Source organism: Neomonachus schauinslandi, chromosome 13, assembly GCF_002201575.2.
Source record: "Neomonachus schauinslandi chromosome 13, ASM220157v2, whole genome shotgun sequence".
Classification (NCBI taxonomy): Eukaryota; Metazoa; Chordata; class Mammalia; order Carnivora; family Phocidae; genus Neomonachus; species Neomonachus schauinslandi.
Genome location: NC_058415.1, coordinates 42,003,718 through 42,025,785, shown reverse-complemented (window position 1 = coordinate 42,025,785; position 22,068 = coordinate 42,003,718). Strand labels below are relative to the sequence as shown.

At 38.2% G+C, this 22,068-nt stretch overlaps 1 protein-coding gene across 2 annotated transcripts in view; it reads left to right on the top strand.

Annotated features, from left to right (window-relative positions):
* Positions 1-22,068, top strand: part of BNC2 (basonuclin 2) — a 289,825-nt gene that overhangs the window by 51,088 nt on the left and 216,669 nt on the right. The gene's annotated exons all lie outside the window — the stretch shown is intronic.

Sequence of the window (22,068 nt, the reverse complement as noted above, 5' to 3'; positions counted from 1 at the left end):
ATTATACACAAGGCAGTTAAAATGAAATCTTAATTGTGATTTCATTTTGCCATGAACAATCAGGATTTTTTCCCCTCTTTACTGGTCTGTGTTGATGTTAAACACTTTCGAATTGACAAGTCAGATATTTGGATATATTATTTTAAAGATTTTTTTTCTCATCTTCACAGGAGTGCCACAGATATCTCTGTTTCAAAAGTGATTATCTGTGATGCCATAGCAACATCCCTGGCTGTTAGCAGAATATGTATTATTTCTGTGGTTTTGTGAATCAGTAACCACTAAAAGATTTCAGACCAATCATCTATGAATGAGTTGTTCAGAATGTCCTTAATGAGAGAAACTGTGGCGTAAGACAACCTCACAATACATGTGATCACGGATACTTTTTCACTGTTACACTTGGCTCTGTTCTGGATTATGCAACTTGGATTTTAAATCACTGTTCTACTATGCAGATGTATTTGATGGAGTTTGGGTCTGTTTCCTGGGAAGCCTTGCAGGACACTACTTGTCAAACCGGTATTGAAATCAGGGGATCTGCTGACTGAAGCCAAGCATATGGTGGGACAGGAAGCTTTCTGGGTTTAAGAGGTGACTAACAGTGAGCTGACTGCTCTTTGCTCACTTATGAGAGCCTGCTTCTCAGATCTGGTAGGAAGTAGGTTTCAGAGATTTGAGAAGACAGTATGAGGCTGCATGTCCTATTTCTAACTGGGATTGATGCAGATGACTAGAGCATATGAGGAGCTCTGGGGTGTATAGTCTGGCTCTCTGTCAAGTAGAAGCCCTGGTAGCAAAAATAAAGGGCTATAAGTTGTGCCCTTCAGAGTTTTTCTGAGTATGGCTCCTCCATGGGCTGCCTCTTCTGGATGGGAAGATCCAGCCTTCTAGATCTTCTAAGGGCTTTCCTAGTTTCTCTCATTTATCATTTATCTTTCCTTTTTTACTGTGAATTATGTCACTATCTTATCTCTTCATATATTTTGGTACATTCAGGTGTTATTTCATTTATACATTTTAGGATCTTTTGGAGAGCTGACTTAACCTAGGTCCTCCTGCAAACAGATCATGAGATACTGACTTACATGAAGGTACTTTGTTCGGGTAGATTCCAGAGTAAGAATGAAGTACCATGGGAAACCAATACAAAGATGAATTATTAAAGTGATCAGTACTACTCCTAATGGGTGCTCATTCTCACTGGGGCCTTTGGAGGCCCCTCATGAGTACATTTCCCCACAAAATAAAAGGGAGAAATGTTTACCCATTGACTCATTCTTGGTTGATCATTGTGGTCCTTTGAGCCTTAACTCCTTACACTTCTAATTTGTGCCTGTGCATCTTTTTCCATGTTGTCAGGAAGCATGATGCATGTGAGGCAAACTCAGATGCTATTTAGCTATAAATGGGGGAAGTTAGGTATTGTGGCTGTAATAAGAGGTGAGACAGGGAGGGTTTTTGGTAATGCAGAGATGGAGTCCACCATAGGAACTGATAAGTTGTTTTTCATGTAGATCTAAAAGCTTAGAGTGCTTTGGAGTATTTGCTCTCCTGAATCCCTCATTTGTTGTAGTGTGCTTTTCACATGAGTTCAGTCAGGTGTGCCCTTACCTTAACTTTGTTATTTGAAAGGACTGTTGGCATTTCCTTAATAATTTTAGCATACCAGTTGGAAAATTGGTCAGACTGAAGTGATCTGGAGTGCATAATGCATTTCCCTTTCACGGACACAGGTCCCCAGCTTTATCCACATTGAAGTATAAAACATTTAGAGACATTATCTCAATTTTATTCCATATCCTTGATTTTGAAACAGGGGAAAGTTGTTAACTGTTTAGCTACTGTTAATATTCTTCTAAAAAACAGTTGTTCAGCAGACTTCTGTCACAGGGTGATTCGGCTCCTTCAGATCTTTAAAAACGAAGGCCCAAATCTTCACCATGTTTTTCCAAAGGACCCAGGAACCCCAATAGGTATAGTTCATGCTTCTATTAAATCACCACATCTGATAGATTAGTGAAGATTTAGGGAAGAGTGTAAGGAAAAACTAAAAAGTAGTCCCCAGTGGGATTGAAACATTATGCATGTCTTCAAGCATTTACATGACAGAAGAATCTGTTTCAGAAACCAACTTTTAACAAAAGCAGTTGAGTTACACAATTATTATATGTGTTTTTATTGTAGTTATGTATTTTTATTGGAGTCATGGTCCAAAAATTATAAGGTTAACTACTATCATGACTCATGCAGAGGGTATGAAACATCAAAGTTTCCTACCATCCACTCAAACTACAATTCAAGTCTGTAGCACCTTTTGCTTCTTATAAGTAGATGAACTGATCTTAGTTCTTTCTCTGTGGCATAGGATTTCTTTCCTCCCTGGATATTCCTGTTTTTAAAGAACATACTGCTTATAGGAATGATGCTTTAAGGGTGGTAGAGAAGAACAAGTTCTCTGTTCATACAGGTAGATGGAAAGGACACTTTGCAAATGAATTGCATTTCACGGTATCTGATGTACAATAATTCCCTCAATAAATTATTATATTTTATAAAGGAAAAAGGACAGAAAAAAACCCAGACAGATTCTAATATGAATTTATAACTATTATAACATCCTCAACCATTTGGGAATTGTTACCCATTGAGACGTTTTTCTGATTTGCTCTTTTGCTCCAATTCAGAATGGACAGTGCTGTTTCAATAAAGAATTCAGTTTTCTCTGCAGAACTTTCTCTTGGTCTCAGGGAGTTGAACAGTTAGGTGATTTGAGGTTAAGATATCTTAGCACCTTTAGGGCAAAATACAACCTTAAGGGAGTGATAGAATATACCATCTAGAGGATAAGGAGTTACAGATTATAAGGAAAATGATTCCCTTTGTGGGCTCTTCAGGAACAATTTTCTATATTGTGGTTGGTCACTTTCAATGTATGGCAATTGCTTTCTATTAAAATCCCAAGCTCTAATCAATAGGTACCATATTATGCAACTTATAGTTACATTCTAACCAAAATATGTCAAATGTGGTTTCTGAGTGGCTGATTTACAGTAAGTCTTCTTCAGTCCCTAAAGTGGATATTATGACTAATTTAAACTCCCATAGACTGAGGCATTTTTCCTCATATGAAAAGTTTGTGTGTTGGGAGGTGGGAGTGGGCTGCAGAGATAGGAGGAGCAGTAAGCCACTATGTCAACTTATTCACATACAGATTGATCCATTGTCATCTCTTTTGCATCTACATGGATTGTTGTGAATTATCTGCTAACCCTGGGAGAGACATGCTCTGAATTCTAATAATTTGAAATCTGTGAATCTATTAAAACCATATTTGTAGCTCTAAAAAAAAAAAATTGATACTCACTGGGCAGTTTGCCCAACAAGAGAAAGTCAAAGAGATTATACACTTACCCTAAGTAACAGCAACCACCTTGCCAATTCTTCGTTTGAAAGAATACAGCAGACCCAAATTATACATCTAGGGGTAAGGGGAGACAAGAAAAGAACTCAATATATCAAAATCAGAAAGTAAATTCCACAATAATGGTTACAATAATGTTTCAAGATGTGATTTCAGCATAGGCCTAGTCATTGAACTAATCATAGCTCAGATGGGTTTAAAATTGTTTAAAGCATATCCCGAGGTTGTTAAGTATGTTTACCTCTCTCACTTGAAATCAGAATATTTACTCAAATACCAGTAGACCCTGAGATTACATGGGGCAGACAGCCACCTCATTGTTTGACACAAAGTGAAGCCCAGAGTGTCACAGTGACATATATTGTGGTCAAAATATGATCTTCTGATTTCCCATCCAGAGATTTTTCATCTGGTACTGAATGAACATCTTTAGCTCCTATAGTATGCCAGGAGGTAGTGATGTAAAGATGCCGAAGCTGGTGCTTCCAGGGGAGCTCTGCTTTATGCAGTAGTTTTAGGTAAGTTAACTTGTTAAGAGTTGCACTGTGATTTTCCCAAGGGATAGATTTTATCTGTTCATCTCTAGCGTCTCAGCATCAACTGTCATTCCTGGCACTTAGTAGGATGGTACCTGATAATTGCTGATGAGTGAATGTGATAAATGCTGATATTTGTGCCACAGAGTAACAGAGGACAGGCAAACCAAGAAAGCATTTATACACAGGATAAAGTTTTAGTCAAGTTCTTGAATAGGTAGTGTTTTCCTGTGGCAGAGAGAGTGGAGAATCAGCAAGCATAGCTGAAAGACACTCTCCTTGAGGGCAAGAATGAAATTGTGCCCATCTTTGTATACTCCAGTGTCCAGGATAATGCCTGGCACGTAGCAGGTTCTCAAGGAATATACTGTGTGGCTTTCTCTCTGTATAAACTTGAAGTGTACCTTTCTTTACTTCCATATTAAGAATCTGGTAAATGTTTTGGTTTTAAAACATTTCTTGTTTGATTATGTCTAAGTGATATATGCTAGAGAAAACAAAATGTTATCAAAAGAGTAGTTCTCTCATTCAATTTAAGTCAATAGGAAGTCAAAAGTACTATTTCCTCAGATGATCCTTACTTTTCGATAATTGAGAATCGACTTTCTTGGGCTATTGAAGGTGACAACTTCAAATGACTACATTTGGCACTAAGTAGAGTCCTACTATTAATTTTCAATTAACCACATTGTCGATTATCTTGTCCAGTAACAATACTTGAATTGTTTGCACTGCCTATCTCAATTGAGTAGGGCCTGGGATCAGCAAGAGCTTGATTATGGATTCTGTTCTTGTATGGGCTGGTTAGATTTGCAAAGGGAAAAACCCCTTGAATAAACATAGACAGTGCTCCAAATGTTGGTTAACTGTTAAATAAATGAATGTTATTATTACAAAGAGGACTTGGCTAAAGAAGGTAGGTCATCACATCTCATTACCGTTCTTGGATAAACAACCAACTAGTGACCGTAATTTCATAACTGTGTGTGTGTGTGTGTGTGTGTCTGTGTGTGAGTGAAATGTATTTCTCTCTGAAATTATTATTTACTTCTTTAATGGAAATAGGAGACCTAGAATGTTCATTGTTGGCATAAACATTTTTCAGAATAAAATATTACCCTAATACTAGTTCATAAATATTTGAATTTGTGTGTGTTTTAAAACACTATAAACTCAAGCAGAAAAAATTATCAAAAGAAAAAAAATGTCAAGCAAGTGTCCACATGATTACATTAAAATGGAATAGATAGCACTTCCTCAAAACATCAGAATTTTTTTAAAAGGATATATCACTTCAAAAATATGTGTGAATCTTGCTTTGAATAGGTTAGTGTAGATTACATTTTATACCAGTAGCAAAACAGATAAACTTGCTGTTTAGATACAGCATTTGAACTGAGAAAACATAATCAGATCAGCAGGATGTGTGTTGAAGTGTTTAGCTACAAAATCACCCAACAAGTCTTAGCAATGAAAGCTGACCTATGGTTTCTTGAAAGGCATTTTTACTTAATTGCCAAGATAGCTCAGATATTGTTTACTGTGTTGTCAGTTGCGCTGTAGTATTCAGATAATTGAGAGTATTATTGGGCAGTAGCCTTTTTGTGCCTGTGTTTTTAAGCTATTGTTTGTTTCTTCTTTGAGCATATTAAATATCTTTAATATCACCTGTTTTATTGAGGTATTCACGTTGTCAAGAAAAACAAAACATCTATATAGAGTTATGGGAGTGAACATTTGCAATGGAGATGACAGAGATCAAGGGAATGCCAAAATTACCAGAGTGAAGAAAACAGAATTGAAGATGAGACCAAAAACAGAGAGATAGAAAAGCCCTCTGGCAAAACATAGCTCTGGAGGAAAGTATGTTAGAAGGTGGAACTTCATAGAAAAAAATGTATTTTATAGGGGAAAATATACTAAAAGTCACATGACTTCCTATTAATTTAAAGTAGAAATTCAAATTTTATGCAAGAAATAATCTACTCAAAGGAATTATTAATAAAGTAATTATTAAAATTACTGCTGTTTTAAAAATACAGATAATCATTGAATCATTACAAAGAAAACAGCTAACAAACTGATAAATTTTCAAATACAATATTGATTAAATATTTTCATTATTTCTGATCCTGGAAGTCCTTATTGTAAAAATGACTAAAAAGCTAATTATGGTAGTTTGTGTCTTTTTAATTAGTGATGATTTTCTAGGAAGAGTTAAACTGGTACGAAGTATGTTTACAGATTTTTTTAAGCTTGTTATTTTTATAATCAAATGCTTAATTATAAAGGAAAGAAAATTTGGGAACATCCACCTTCGACTTTTAGAAGTTTAGAGGACACGAAATAGCATAGTAGAGATAGATGGTCTTTGATCACTGTGTTTAGGAATGCAAATATGATCATATTGTGAATGATCCTCATTTGATTTGCCAGTTTTATGATGTTTGATAGCTTAGTTTAAGAAGTAGTAAATTTTGTTTTGATGAGAAATTAACTGGCAGTATGAATTTTCATATCTCCAAGTTAGTCTTAGATATAAATTCATGATGCTAGTCAAATATTAAACGTACTTCTGTGTTTGGTGACAGGATAGTTTCAAACTGTAAATGAAGACAGTAAGGATTGCTCAATGTAAAGGAAGTTAGGGCTCTGGTGTGGGATAGTTTCTATGATTTCTAGGGCACCTCCCTGATTTATAAAGAATTCCTTAGATTCGGAACAGGCTAGGTATCTGCAGCATTAGACATAATATTTCGTTGATATAAGTGAAACATTCCAGTGCACACATTTCATGTTGACATGCTTACAGAAAAAGTCACCGAATTATAATTATTAGATGTAAGATTTGCACAGGCACGTATATTAGCCAGTTGCAGGATGACACGGCCATGTACATTTTGCTCAAGACTTAGCTCAGGTGTTTCTTCTGTAAAAGTGCTCTCAGCACCTTGTCCACCTGGTCTGTGTTTCTTGCCCATAGAGCTTTCTGGGTATCCCTCTGCTCCTTTCCTACCACACCATCTGTTCCTACCATACTGTGTTATAATTGCTTTTAGTTATTCTTACCCCATTTCTTTAGGCTGTCGTAGTGCCTTGATTTGTGGTCATGTCTCATTCATGTTGGTGTCTTTACCACACAATACCGTGTCTGGCACATGTCTCTCAGATGCTGGGTGATGGCAATATCACCTTAGATTCGTAGAGCATTTTTCATTTATCTTCCCCTCCATTTAGACAACTAGGCATGGGGCCATGCTATTTAATTTACAGATAAAGAAAAGGCAAATGATTTGATCAGACTCCACAGGGGGTGTCAGACCCAGTCCCCAACTGCCTGCTTCGGTTGGTTGGTCCTTCTGTATTGCTGGTTCTTTATCATAGTAACACAGTTAATGTTAATGAGGCTGATTGAGACCAGGTTTAAAGCTGGGAAGGTTTATCCCCAGATCAAAATAGTACATTCAGCCAAAGACAACTACCACCTTCCTCTTACTTGCTCCTTTTTTTCTAAGTGCTGTTACTGCCCCTGTTATTATTTTTCTGTCATTTTCATGAATCTGTCGTCGATGTGAGCACTTAGAAACCATGCCCAACCCCAGACCCAGACTGGGATAAGGCAATCTTCAGAAGTGTTTTGCAAATAGAATTTCTGAATGCAGTTGCTTTACTGTGAAGCCAGATCTTTGTGGTGCACCAAATCAGTCCCAGGCTAAAGGACAGAGGCCCTAGCAGAAACTTGGTGTAACTGCTTGAGTTGAGACCACCGTTTTGTGCAGTTGGAGTGGAATGTTATTGGACACAAAAGTTTGGCCCCGTGAAGTTGTGGTTAAGAGGGCTGGTAAGAATCGTGGGCTTTCTGGCAAAGGCAGACATTGGAGGAGAAGGAGGACACTAATGTGCCACAGCACCAGCAAGTAACAGCTGAGGATTGACATGATAGGGTAGGCATCCTCGGGGCTGTGGAGGTGTAGTGCTCAGTGACATGGAGCACTGTCCGTTGAGTCCAGTGTTGGGGATGAAATGAGCACTGCCTTCATTAGTCCAATGTTGGTCCTTTTCTTGTCATAGTATTTCCCTTTTCATCGAGAAACAGTAAGGATGAAGGCCTTACCAGAGAAGCAGGGAATCAAGGACTAACGGAGGGTTCAATTTGTATGGCAGATCTCTAATAAGAATGGCGAGATACTTGCGTTAGATCTTTCCTTTCATGGGGATTACCTCCTCCTCTGTTTTGGACCATACACTTAATATTACAAAACTTTATAGCTAGTCTCTAGACAAGTTCCTATGTGTCTAATAGTACATTTACTCAAATAGGAACTTGCTTATTAAGGCAAAGATTTTTGGAAAATCTATTTTCCTGAGTCCCCTTTCATATTTTCTTTTTACTAAGTAAGGAAGTAATATTCACACCTCACACTTTAATTTAAAATTTTGTTCAGTGTATTAGATATCCCAGCAGGCTATATGTATATTATATATATATAACCTGCTGGGATGGATAATCCTTGCTTTTGAGATTTTGGAAAAAGCTGCTTTGTGATTTTTTTCCTTGTGTGATGTCAGAGTACAGAGGTAGAACCTGAGTGTAGTTACAGAAAGACACAGTTTTAGAGCAAATGTTGTAAGAACTTGAATAAAAATACCAAGATTATCAGATATCAGAGTTCATTATGTTTCAGCCTCTTGTTATAATGTGGCCCAGAGTCACACAGATGGAGTAAATAACCCAGTTGGTAAATGAGACTGAATCTATGTATATGTTAGTTCAAAATAGTGGGCTGCCTGCGAGTCACTGGGATTGTTGCGGGGGGGGTGGGGGTGGAGGTTATGGGGATGTTGATGGAATTGCCACATTTTAGAATGAAACCAATTAAATAAATGATGAGAGTAGATTGAGACCTCCTTGAGGACAGACTGGGAGTTTTCCTCTTTATGTCCCTCCTGTTTAGGGTACTGACTGGGAGTAATAGGGGCTTACAAGTATTTAAGTAATTGAATGAAAACCATTGATTCAGTAGCCTTACTGAAGGATGGTATTTCTAGGGAAGAAACTAGTGGAAAGTTCTCCCTGACTTTATGCCATCAAATGTTCATTCCTTTTTCTGTTTTAAGTTGTATATTTTTTATTTTATTTTTATTTCTTGTGATGAGTTAAAATCTGGCCAGTTTTCTCTGGCTGTGCTCCATTGTGATCAGTGTTTCTCTTCTAGAATTTGAAGAAAGTATTGGAGATGTGGTCTGATTAAGTGTGTAATAGAATGGGATCTTGTCCTGTTGTTTACTTTGTAGGTTTGTTTTGTTTACTTTTTTGAGCATATGTTCTAAAATGTGTTAAATATGTAGCATCATAACATCTATCATTTAGAGGACCAGAATATCTATTTCAAGTACACAAAATAAACTCAAGAACTAATATGTCACTGTTTTCCCTTCTGAAGGAGAAATATTAGGAGTTTAATGGGTTGAATTGAAATTTCCTTTTGAATGGTTAACTAAATTGCTATCACCTTGTAAGCCCCTAAATCCCAATCTGTTTTTCTAAGGAAACATATTTGCAGCTGTTTCAAATAACTGGTGGTTTGAAGATGATTGTTAGTGTGGTTTTCTACACACCCAGCTCTGTTACTTGTCTTTGAAGCTACAGAGCTGGCTAAGGAGTTGAGTTAAATAATTTCAGATTTGTTTTATTCATTAAATATTCTGGTTTTAAAAAAACTCTCTGTTAATATTTAATTCTGTAGTAGTCATTTACAAGATAGTTTTTATTCTTATGTGACTTTACATAGACATTTGAAACATTTTTGAGAAGTTAATTCTATTTATTGATTTTTTTTCAATTCAGGGAACTGTGTCATAACAAATCACTTATATATATATCTGGTCTTTAAAGATAGGTAAGAAAATGAGATGAGTAGAAGTTTATAGCTGCCTTAGTAGGAGTCTCCAAAGCAGTAAGTCTGTACAGAATTTAAAATTAGGAGGTCGAGAGCTCTAGAGTCTTCTGTAATGTGGACCCACACATGATTTTCACCTCTGGGGAGCTACCATGGAGCTTATATCGTTTATTCATCACTTTCCGATGTGCTACTGAAGTCAGTCTCCCAATAAACTAGAGAGGTAGGCACAGAAGGTGGTACTCACTGTTTTATAAATGAAGAAACTGACTTAGAGAGGTTATGTGGTTTACCCAAGTAAACTCACAAAGCTAGCAAGGACTGCCTTTAGTAGGACCTAAACCCAGGGTTTCTCATTTCACTTTGAGCTTATTGTCCATTGCATCATGCTCCTGTGACACAGGAAGGAAGCATGGACTCACCACCCCTTTCCTTCTCTCTAGGAATGGAAAAAGGAAGTCCTTGGTTGTAATCACAGTTTTAGCATGTGACCCTGGGAAGGGTATTTATCTTGAGCATCAGGGTGTTTTTACCTTTAAAATGGGAACAGTGGTATTTGCTTTTTTATAGTATTTCGGATTAAATGAAATCATGCATCACTTTGGATGGCACCTTCTGTGGGCACTCAGTTTTTTTCTACCTCCCTCACTTTTTTTTCTTTTTGTCCAAAGAAGATTGGTTTTATTTGTGCAGGCACATTATAGCCCCTGCTAATGGGTATCTTAAGCAGCTCTTGTTCTGCTAAGTTGTGGGAAGTGTGCACATAAACAAGGAACTAATACAAAGTGCTGTGCAATGCAGTCGCCCTACGTATTAAGAACCAGGAGGAGTACAGATAAGGAGCAATAATGTATTCCTCTGGAGTCAGGTTAGAAAAGGAGGTGCTATTTTGAGCTGGTCCTTGATGGCTAAAAGATGTGGAGTTTTCAGAAGGTGCAAGGCACTGAAGGCATGGGAAGCATCATGAGCAGAGTGCTAAGTACGTACTACATTTGGGGAACAGCTAAATAAGGGGTCCCAGGTATGGGTGAAACTTCCTGGGAGAAAAGATGATAATAGATTTATAAAGTGGTCTAGATAGGATAATTTGGCTGTATTCATATAACATTAATTGAGTATATAATTCTGTTTCAGGCACTGATTTCATTGCTGATTGTCCAATGGTGAATATGACAAAGTCCTTTTCTCCTGGAGATTATATTTCAGTGGTGAAGACAACTAATAATAATAGACAAAACAGATATGGTGTGCAGTGAGAGCTATGAAGAAAAACAGAACAGAGCAAAAGGATGAGGAGTTAGGGTGGGGAGGGGCCTGCTATGGGGTGATCAAAAAGGCAGCTTGGAGGAGATGACATTTGGGCAGAGACCTGAGTGAAATTAATTTGGGAGTGAGCCCCACACAGGTCTAGAGGAAGAACATTTTAGCAGAGGGAAAGAAATAATACTCTGATGAAAGAACAGACTTGGTGATCTTAAGAAGCAATGTGGTTGTCAGTAAAATTCAACTTAAAGGATCCTGAAATTTCAGAAGGGCATGATAAAAAGGATAGCCTTTCTATGTGGGAGCAGAGTGGCATCTGACTGTAACACTATTCTTAGGGTACTCTGCATTAAGTGCATGCATACATGTTTTCTCCTCTTCCATCTATCTGCCGTTTACCCACCCAGCCATCCAGTCACCCGTCCATGTATCCGTTCATCCAATATTTGTTGAGTACTTTCTTTGATGCCGGCACAATTCTAGGCCCTAGCTCTCAGTTGAACCCATGCTTAAGTTTAATCCCATTCCCAAAAGTAGACCATTGTAGAATGACTTATGTGTTGGCTTCATCTATTTTTCTGAACTTAGTTGATAATTTTAAGATAATGTAAACTGTCATCTTACTACTTTCTGCCAGGTCAGTGGGTCATAAGTACTTCAGCTGTTGGTAACATCTTCCAGGGTGTAAGAGTTGAAAAAAGGGGCAGAAAAAGAGTACCCACCACATCTGGGTAAAGAGAACACAGATACTGGATATTTAATAGTTGGATTGTCTGTTCTGAGCTACTTAGTGAATCATCTGTGTGGCAAAATGCAGCCTTTCCCTAAGAGACAGACCAAGTTGTTTATTGATGCTGGGGAGGAAAAGGGTTGGGCACATACTTGCAAGACCTATGATCTTTCCCAGAATTTGGAAGGATAAGGGAATTGCTAAGAATTTGACATTGGAACTGTTCCCTCTAATTGTGGCTTTGGCCATTTGAAGGAAAAAAAAGTTAAGGAATCCAGAAGGTGATATGCAGAACAATATGAAAGCTATTCATGGTAAAAATAAGCATTTAGCCAAGCATTTGGCCAAGTTAATGTGTGTTTTAGTTTCAGGCAGTGTAAACTGAGGTGGCCTTGTTTCACAGTGACATTTAGAAAAATTAACTAAAATATATCAGCTGCTCAAAGTTTTGCTTTCTTTCCTCTTTCTCATTTTCCCTACCAGCCTCTTATACCGGTTTTTTTCTTTCTATACTTTGAAATTATTGCAAAAACACTTAATGACACTCATACTTAAAATTTTGTTCTAGATAGACGATTTAACAATGCACATTTCTGCTCTTTCTATAGATACTACTAATTTGGAGAATTTCTAATTTGCCAGACAGTTGGCATTGTAAGCTAGAGCTCACCTTCCTCTCAAATTAGTGTCTCCTAGGGACGCCTGGGTGGCTCAGTCGGTTAAACGGCTGCCTTGGGCTCGGTCATGATCCCGGGGTTCTGGGATTGAGCCCCATGTTGGTCTCCCTGCTCACAGGGAATCTGCTTCTCCCTCTCCCCCCGCCACCCCCACTAGTGCTTGCTCTTGCTCTTTCAGGCACTTTCTCTCTCTCAAATAAATAAATAAAATTGATCTGGATGCCATACCTCTCTTGTTTCAGGGGATCATGGTCTATTATTGAGACTATTTTTCCTACTTTCCTACTTACCAGTTAATTTTAATTCCTTTTAAATTCCTATCTAAACCCTCCTCAGGTGGGAATTGGGAAGGTCATTCTAGACTCTTTTCCTCTCCCTAGCTCCTTCCCCAAATCCAAAAGGCAACTAACTGCTGTTTCCCTCGTTTCTCTCCAATCCCAGTGCCTCTGATCTTGTAAAGACTCCCATTATTTCTTCATTTCTAACTCAACTTTAACTTTCTCTTGGTTGTCCCACCTGTTGCAACTAGAGTGTTCTAACATGCAGATCTGACCCTCATCACTCCCCACTTGCGCACTCCCAAACCCTGTTCTTCCCTCTATTCACTTACCTGCTACTATGAGAGAAGAGTTGAGTTCTCTCATTCCTCCACTCTTTCTCCAGGTAGTTAGGCACTCACTTCCTCTGTGCTTCCTGAACACCATACACCAGGATTTCTCAACCTCGGATCTATTGACATTTCATGTTGACTGATTATTTGCTACGGGGCGCCATGTTGTGCATTGTAGGATACTTAGCAGCATCTTTGACCTCTACCCATTAGATAAGGGTAACATATTCTCCCCTGTCCCCACCCCCATGTACAACCAAAAATGTCTCCAGATGTTGCCAAGCGTTTCCTGAGCAGCAAAACCTCCCCTGGTTAAGAACACTGCCCTTTCATGTACCTTTTCTGAAGCACTTAGAATAATATCTTGTGTTTATGTCCTGACTTGTTTATCTTCTGTGCTGTCGGAGGTCAGATCCAGGCACCTCTGCATCTGGAACAGTGTTGAGACCTAGTGGCCCCTATTCAGCATTTGCTATCTGAGTATATGTCAGGATGGTCCCCTTATTATTGTTCCCTGACAAATGAGAAAGGACAGTCAGCAACTTATAGAATTGTGCCATTCTGCAAGAGATATATTTTGATAGTTTAATTTGATAATTTATGGTGTTCTGCTTTGTAATAAGTGAATCCAAGGTAATATTCTTTAGGTACATGAGGAAGTTGTACTTTTGCCAGAGTTCTTTTAAAAATAGACTAGATTTTTTTTTAAGGCCAATCCATTCATTTCATTAATTTATCAATCATGTCAATCATCTGCTTTATACCAGGGAATTTATTTATTCCTGGATGGAACAGTCTTACCCTTTCAGGGTCTTTTAGGCTTTCCAGATAGATAGTGAGCTGAGACAGACCCTCCAGGCAGCGGGGCCTTGTGGGTGTGTGGCGGGTTAAGGGGATGCTTATGTGACATTCCAAGTAATCTTAATAAGTTGATGCTTTGTAGAATTTAGCAATAAGCAATCCTTCCTCTTTTTTTTTTTTTTTGGCTTTTATTGGCCCAGTGATAAACATTTTATATTTCCTTTATGCTGTGTTTTAATGATTTTCCCTCCCCCATTTTTCCCTTCTTTACCTGAATTTCTGTAGTATGAAGCATAATGTGGCAAGTATTCTGATCTCATGGCCTCCGCTGTCTGCAGAGGTGTATGTGAGTGAGACCCCTTTTAATCATTCGTATAATGATTGGTGGCTCCCTGTTGTTAAACCACAGTTATTGATCCATCATCACTGAAGTACATGGCTGAAGGAACTGGTGCTGTCAGGCATTGATTGACTAGGAAGGAAGTGTAGAGCTATTCTAACTCACTTTTATTTTCATCAGCAACAGTTACGGTAGAGACTTGTGCAAGACCTCCATGATGGAACATCACTTTTCCTGCATTAAGAGGTGTCTGATGTGACTGAAATTGCCAGGATAACTCAAACTGCTGCATTTAAAATAGTTAGAACAGAAGAAACTGTCCAAAACCTTCTTATCTGACTTGGCTAATGGTTCAGACTCTGAAAAATAAATTTGGGAGGTGGGGGATGCGTGAGAAAGATCAGATCTAGTATAAAATTGTTCCTAAGCAAACTGGAGAATATAGAATACATGTTAATGTTTTATTGAAGAGATATTTCTACACAAACTGTGCAGTCAGAACAAAACAAGCAGGTTTTTGTATACGTAAAACCCTTGGATGACTGTTCAAATCATTAACTTCAGGCCCTAATTAATAGCTGTCTCTTGGTACAGTTTCTACATTTTGGGCAGTTTCAGGAGGATTTGGGGCCTCTATGTGCAAATATGTTAGGCAAGGATACAAACTGAAGATACTGTACTTCTTGAAGGTGCCTCTCTTGCATTTAGTACATCTTACATATATTTTAAAATCCAAGGTGAGCATTGTTTATTTTAATGATGCTTTAATAATGCTCCCGTCATGGCTTTAATTCTAATTAGAACAAAGAAGGACAAGAACAACAAAAATAAGTGAGGGGTAGGGGTGGCAGAGGAAGGGCGAGAGGTATGCCTTACAAGAGTGAAACCAAAAAAAGGGACAAAAGCTACCATTCCTAGTGACATTTTATCTATGCCTCAGAACCTGTGCGTTTGTCCCTCCCTCTGAATATTTTAGTTCTGTTATAATTACAGCATCTTGCCTGCACTTTGTCCCTCTGATCCTTTGTTAAAGCCCAGATCACTCTGTGCAGACTGGGCTCGTAGGTGTGATTTATTGAGTGACAAGTGGCTGTAGGGTAGAACACCCGCCTCTGTACCTGACTAAAGTATTAGACATCACAGAGCTGGGGCAGGCAGGAGGGGGCCGGGGAAGGGGGTGGGGGAGGCGAAAAGCAAAGAACAGTAACACAACAGCTCCTGGATACAGATCAGACAAGAGGTTCTGCCACAAATCACCTAGAAACATGTCAGACGCTGCGTGTTTGTTGTTTTACACTGAGGGCACAGCCGTAGTCCAAAAGTATTGATTCTTTTCTTTGTACAGAGACAGAGACTGTCAGCCCTAGCCGGCTGACCTTGGTATGGCGCAGACAACTATTCCCCACCCTGCCGACCAGATGAACCCCACAGGAAAAGCCCAGGCTAGATATGCCAATGTCCACTTCACAGGCACAGAGAGAAACCCATGCCTGCTGAAACGGCTCCTTCGGTTTCCCAAACAGCTCTCCCCCCTGCACGCCTGGGCCCCCCAGAGTGCTCTTGTGACAGAGCACTGGAGGCAGGATTCTTGGAGTGTGTGTCTGTGTGTCTGTGTGTGTGTGTCAAAATGCACAAAAAGAACCCCATTTTATTTTGTTTAACTGTGAGATAACCTGGAGGATGTCTGGCTGGTGGTGTGTGTGTGTGTGCATTTTGTGTTTGAGGATGCAAGAGGAGATAGTTTATTTTCTGTTTGTATATATCAAAAGAGTGAAACTCTGTGTGTGGGCACTTAAATGTGTTCTGATTTTGGGGGGGGTAGGGGCTAGAGGGGTGAGTTTTCTCCTCTTTCTCTGTTCCAAAAGCTTTGGAGACAGGTGAGATATGGGGAAAAGAAATCCCCTCTCTTAATTCACGTGTGATTATTTTCAAAGTTGTTTAATAGTAAAACTACCTAGATCCAATTGAGACACCAACCCACAATTCTCTTTCTAATCTTAAACCCTGTAGTAATCTTTAATCATTTTGCAGCATTTAAGACATTTGATTTATTGTGAAAACCAAGTAATTTTTAGCTGTAAAAACTTGTTTGTAATTTAGAATTTCTGCTTGTTTGGGCTGAATATAGACACAAATATATAGCCATCAACATTTGAAATAAAGAGTTTAAAACTGGAGCCTCTGAACCCTTAGGAAGCAGGGACCACAGAGGGCCTTTCAACAACCACAGCTGGCCTCTGCCGGACCAGGCAGGCTTGCCTCCAGTGAAATGGAAGGTGTTTCCAGTGACTCCTTCCCAAAGCTGAGTGTTTTATTTTCACTAACAATAATAGGGAGGATGCCTTTCTGCCTTTCTCTTCTAGGAATGTTGTCGCATGCACGATGCCTGTCCATAAGATTGAGCAGTCCATGAGGAAAATTCAAGTAGCTCTCCAGTTTTGCCTGAACAAGAACATGAGACACACTGATGGAAAAGTGGTGATGTCATGTGCACTTAGGGATATTAAAAAAAAAAAAAACACAAAAAACCTTCTCTTTTAAAAGTAAAGTTTCTCTTTTCCAGATAGAGTGATGCAAACAGGTTCAGTGTATGTGATAAGATATGGAATTTGTACAACTCACCTTAATCTTTTATTAAAATGAGTTTGTTTAAAGTGGACCATTGAAGATAAAAATAGCAAGTACATGTAAGGCGTCTTAAACTCATTACTCACTTGTATGAGAAACTCTTTTATTTTCTACATCTATACTTTCACGTTCATACTATTTGTTCAAGTGACTATTTGGAAATCCTAAAAGAAAACTCAGTGGTTAAAAAAAATAATTTGTTTTATGGTCAGTTTGTTACTTGATATTAAAGTGAAAGATCTTTTTTGAGGTAACTGGGATCTGCAGACTCCTAACAGGGAAACAGTTTCTAACAAATGTGCTGTTCTCTGAAAACAGTGTAAGGCCTAACTAATTATTTTGGTTTCTCATGTCGATTCTAAATACTTCTCATTCTTTTCATTGTGTCTTTTTCATCCAAAACAACCTTACATTTTAAGGGTAAGAAGAACAGCAACTCTGCTTTTGGGTGTTGAAAAAACAACAATGAATTATTTATATTTAGGATATATCAGTGTCTTGACAAAAGAATATTCTAGTTATAAAATGGAAGATGAGGAGTGACTAAGCTATCTAAGAAATACCATGTAAGAAAAATAATGCAGAGAACAGATGAAGAATTGTTTAAGATCTGAACACTTTATTTTTTTAACATTCTACTTTTCTTTTAATATATACATGCTAATCATCTGTCTTTCTCTTTTCCCTGTATATGTTATACCCACTTGATTTACTACTGAAATTATATTGCTTTTGAAAGTGTCAGTTGAGTTATCCCCTGCCTTGTTAGTATCATGTTTGATTTCTTGGACAGAGACATAAATCACTATCTAATATGCAGGTCTTTTGAAGACGCACCCAAGGTTTATTGCCAGTAACAGAGTAGTGGCCTTATGTGGACTTTCCATGAATAAAACAGATTGATGAGCCATTTTATAGCATCGCAAGCTGTATTATAAATACATCACCCTTTTCAGTAATTTAACGTGAGGAACAGCCTAATGAGCTCCCAGCCATGATCAGCCAGAGAGCTGGGAGTTCTGTTTAGCTTCTAGGACAAGTGCCTGGTGGAGGGTAAGAAACCCAAACCCTGTAATGTTTTCCTCAGTTCAGTGAGAAAATCTTTGCGGTGTGAATCATTTGAAACAACACTAAAGTCAAGTGGCATTTAGAATTGGTCAGAGTAATAAAGTGAAATATACATGGGTCTGATTTTGCTTGTAACTGGAAATGTAAGACAATTGGCTTTTGCGGTTGTTTGTTCCTCTTCTTTTACTGATTGAAGTCATAAGCCAAATTGGATCAGCAAATTATCACTTTGAAACGTACATGATCTAATATCTACCTGATAACTTGGAAGAGAAACAGGTAGACGTGGGTTACAACATCGTGAGGGTCTCCGTTGAAAGTATAGCCTAAGACAATCATTGATTCTATATTCCAGCTTTGTTTTTTGCGCAGCTTACAGCACTTTGCCTTTAGTATCTAAATAACCCTTATGATACACCTGTGGAGTAGGATGAACGGGTCGCATCTGAGGGTAAATACTATTTTCCTCTTTCGGGTGAAATGGAGGCTTATACACATGATTGTTTTCAAAGAGTTATCTGAATAGAAAAAGAACAAAATAGAATAAGCGAATTATTAAAAGTAAAGTATATTGTTTATTAGATATAATGGATGTCATCATTTAGAGGATTAAAGCAAATATTCCTTTGTGGACCTCAGATTTCATAACAGCTCTGAAGAGAGACTGCACTCAGTACTGCTAAAGGCACAATTTTGTGAATGAATTTTTTCTACCTAGAAGCTGCAATATATTTTGAACTGGGAGGTTCTAGAGGATATTTCACTTTTCTGCATAATACTACCCTTACCAAATACCCAGTTGAAACTGTATTTTACAGTTTTAGAATTAGGCTTTGGCCTGAAGTGGCATTACTTACAAATATAAATAGGTGAGCAATTAGCCTATTGTAAATTTGTTTTAATTTTTTTTTCAAATATAATTTTCCCTGTGAAAGCAGTTAGGCAGTTTGGCAGACTCTGTTATTTATACTGCAGAGATAAAGTACCTTGAGTGTACAAGGGAAGAATGAAGAACTGAAAAGACTTTAATTAGTCTTTACAGAATAGGCAAAAACAGAATATTTTACCACTGAGACATAAACACATCAGCAGCGGCCTAACTCGTCAGGCTCCATCCTGGCTACACTCAGACACAGTGCATCTCCAATTTTAAAAATAATAATTTAAGTGGAATGGGCCCATTTATACCCTCTGTTCCTTATTAAAAATGGTTGACAAGTAAAATTCCATTTTAAAATATATCTGTGGACAGTCAATATTGTTTCCAATTTTAAAGAGTTCCTGTGTCTTGTGAGTGGCAATATGCATTTAATATTCTAGATTCAGCACAAGGTACTTTTAAAACCAGTTGTGCATTCATCTCCATTTTTGCTTTCACCTCTGCTCTTTACCTTCCTCCCCTACACATTTGTGGTTGTGTGTGGACTGCAGGTCTAAACTAATCAGATTGAATGAACTACTGTGGCCCTCAGTTTCTCCATTTCTAAAACTGTGGGCTAGAATTTAATGTTCCTTAAGGGAGTATTTGGGAGAATATTGCAGAATGAATTTATAAGGTCTCCGTGTCTCCATAGAAGTCAGTATTGACATTTAGTTCTATTCTTTGGGGAATCCTAGAAGAATACAGCTAGGTGAATGATCTTGGCATTTTAGGGTAGTCTAAACCAAGGCTTGTGGCCTTATCGCTTATGATTCTACAGCATTGACCTCTCAAATAAATGAAGTTTATGACAGTGCATTATATGAAAGGAAAATTTTGGCTAATTCATCATATAAACATTGGAAATATATCTGATATCTTTCTCTTACAGATTTTGCCACATGAACATAAAATCATAGATTTTAAGCTTAAAGGTAAGAAATAGAGGCATACAGAAGTAGCTTTTCAAACATGCAGTCATTGATTTCTTACTGAAAATCCCTAAAAGGAAGAAAAAAAAAAAAACAGGGCCAGGCAGAATGTGTTCCTTCCTCTGTCTCTCTTTCCCTAATTTTTGCCAGGGCTCCTAGTTTTCCTCTTGAGTCAGTGATACTTTTCATAAGAAAATCATTAGCCTTATGAAAAAAAAGATGTGTCGCCAATGGACTCGATTCTCTCATTTGATTTATGAGAGTTTGAGAAAGCACTCTTCCAGGTCTTCTCCTCTTCCCGGGGACTCTGGGAAAGCCTTGTTCAAAACGAATGGTTCCTCAAGAATTGCTCAGCTGCAGACCACTAGCCTCTCAAAACATTGGCTGGTTCAGGGGCGTAGCACATACTGCTTCTCAGCTCTCAGACTTGATGGCTGTGTGCAGAAGACCGTGAGTTCGTCTGAGGCTGTCCGTCCTGGAACACCTTTGGAAGTTCTCTGTTAGGCTCATTCTCTCTTTCAAAGGAAGTACAAACAGATTGTTATTTGTAGAGCTCATCATTTAGCACGCCAGAAGTGTGCAAAGCGTGGGATGAATTATATACATGCACTTACTTCTGTGTTTTCATCTTTTGTCACAGAGTCTAAGGGAACTAAGTAGCTATATATTTTTGGTGTAAAAACAATAGTTTTAGCCCAAAGTGATTGACTTAAATTACATTTTAATCTAGGTAGAGTACCTCATATGCGTTAACTGCCCTTATATGCCTGGTCACCTTTGGAGGGCATAATTCTGTTGGAAAACTATTCCTAATGAATTGCAAATGGAGATCAGTTAAGTAAGTTGTGTTAATTATGTCATTTGCGAGATTGCCTAATGTGGAATTGGTCAAGAGACTAGAAACTGCTTGTCAAATGTTTCCCTTCACTAATGTGATATTTTGTGGTTTGCAAATGACACAATTCACATAACTTATTTGATGGAACCTCATTACCCCTTAGTTTGCCTTAGCAAAATTACATTATTAAACACGCCGTGATAGGTTCTGTCCTCATTACTTTGCATTCAGCCCAAACACTGTTTGTTTTGTGACACTTATCCCCCTGTCCTTAGTCTTCGAGGAAGCCAAGGAAGTTCCATGTTCCAAGTTAACGTTTCTAATGTGTTTTTTTCAGCATTACACACATCTAATCTGGTCTTGGCTAGTAGAACCTGGATGGACATGTACTCATCACTGCTGTCGTGTGAAGCACCTTTCACCTTGCAGTCCTTACTTAGCCCTCTTTTGGCGGTCTCTGCCACCTCCTTCTTCAGTTTGAGGTCCTAATGTTCTACTACTGTGTTTTTTGGGTTTTGGTCTTAATTTTGAGAGAGAGACAACGGGCTGGGGAGGAGGGCAAAGGGTGAGAGAGAATCTCAAGCCGACTCCACACTGTGTGGAGCCAGATGTGGGGCCTGATATCACGGCCCTGAGATCATGCTCTGAGCCGAAATCAAGAATCAGAGGCTTAACTGACCGAGCCACCCAGGTGCTCCCTACTAATGTCTTAAATAGAAAACCCAGAAAATGTTTGAATTTCAACTAAAAAAAGCCAAGTGCTTGGCAGTAGTAATTATGACAGTCTTTGTAATAGTGGAGGGACTACTGACTCCCTTGACTCACTACAGTGATAGGAATTCACATATTGTTGGAATTCTTCTATTTTAATTAAAAATCAACTTTGTTAAAGTTTGATTTTGCACTGTTGTCACATCTGCCCTACCTAGGAAGTCTTTGCATTAGAAGCATAATGTTTATCTCTTCAGCAAATAACTTTTGTCCCATATTGTCTGTTAGCAATTGCTGAGACATTTAAAGACTGTGTCTTTGTTAAAAAAACATTTTTTAAGTGTATTGGTGACTCTCTATAATCCTGTCTTTCAAAGGGACCGGTCCCAAGGACGCTTTACATCGACTGCCTTTTAGTATTTAATTTCTGTCACTTAATTTTGTTCATTGGTGGGAATGAATTCACTAATAGTACACAAACTCTTTAATAGATTGGGAGATGGTTAAGTAGGTAGGAAATATAGTCCATAGCTATGGAGTAGAACCAGCGGACTCACAAGTGAGTTTGAGTAAAATGTTGGTCTAAATGTTAAGATATCTTTAAGCCTGCCTAAGAAGATCAGATTTAAAGTTTGCTTTCCTAATTAGCAGTACTTGACTCATTAAACTGATAGGAGTTCACATATTGTTG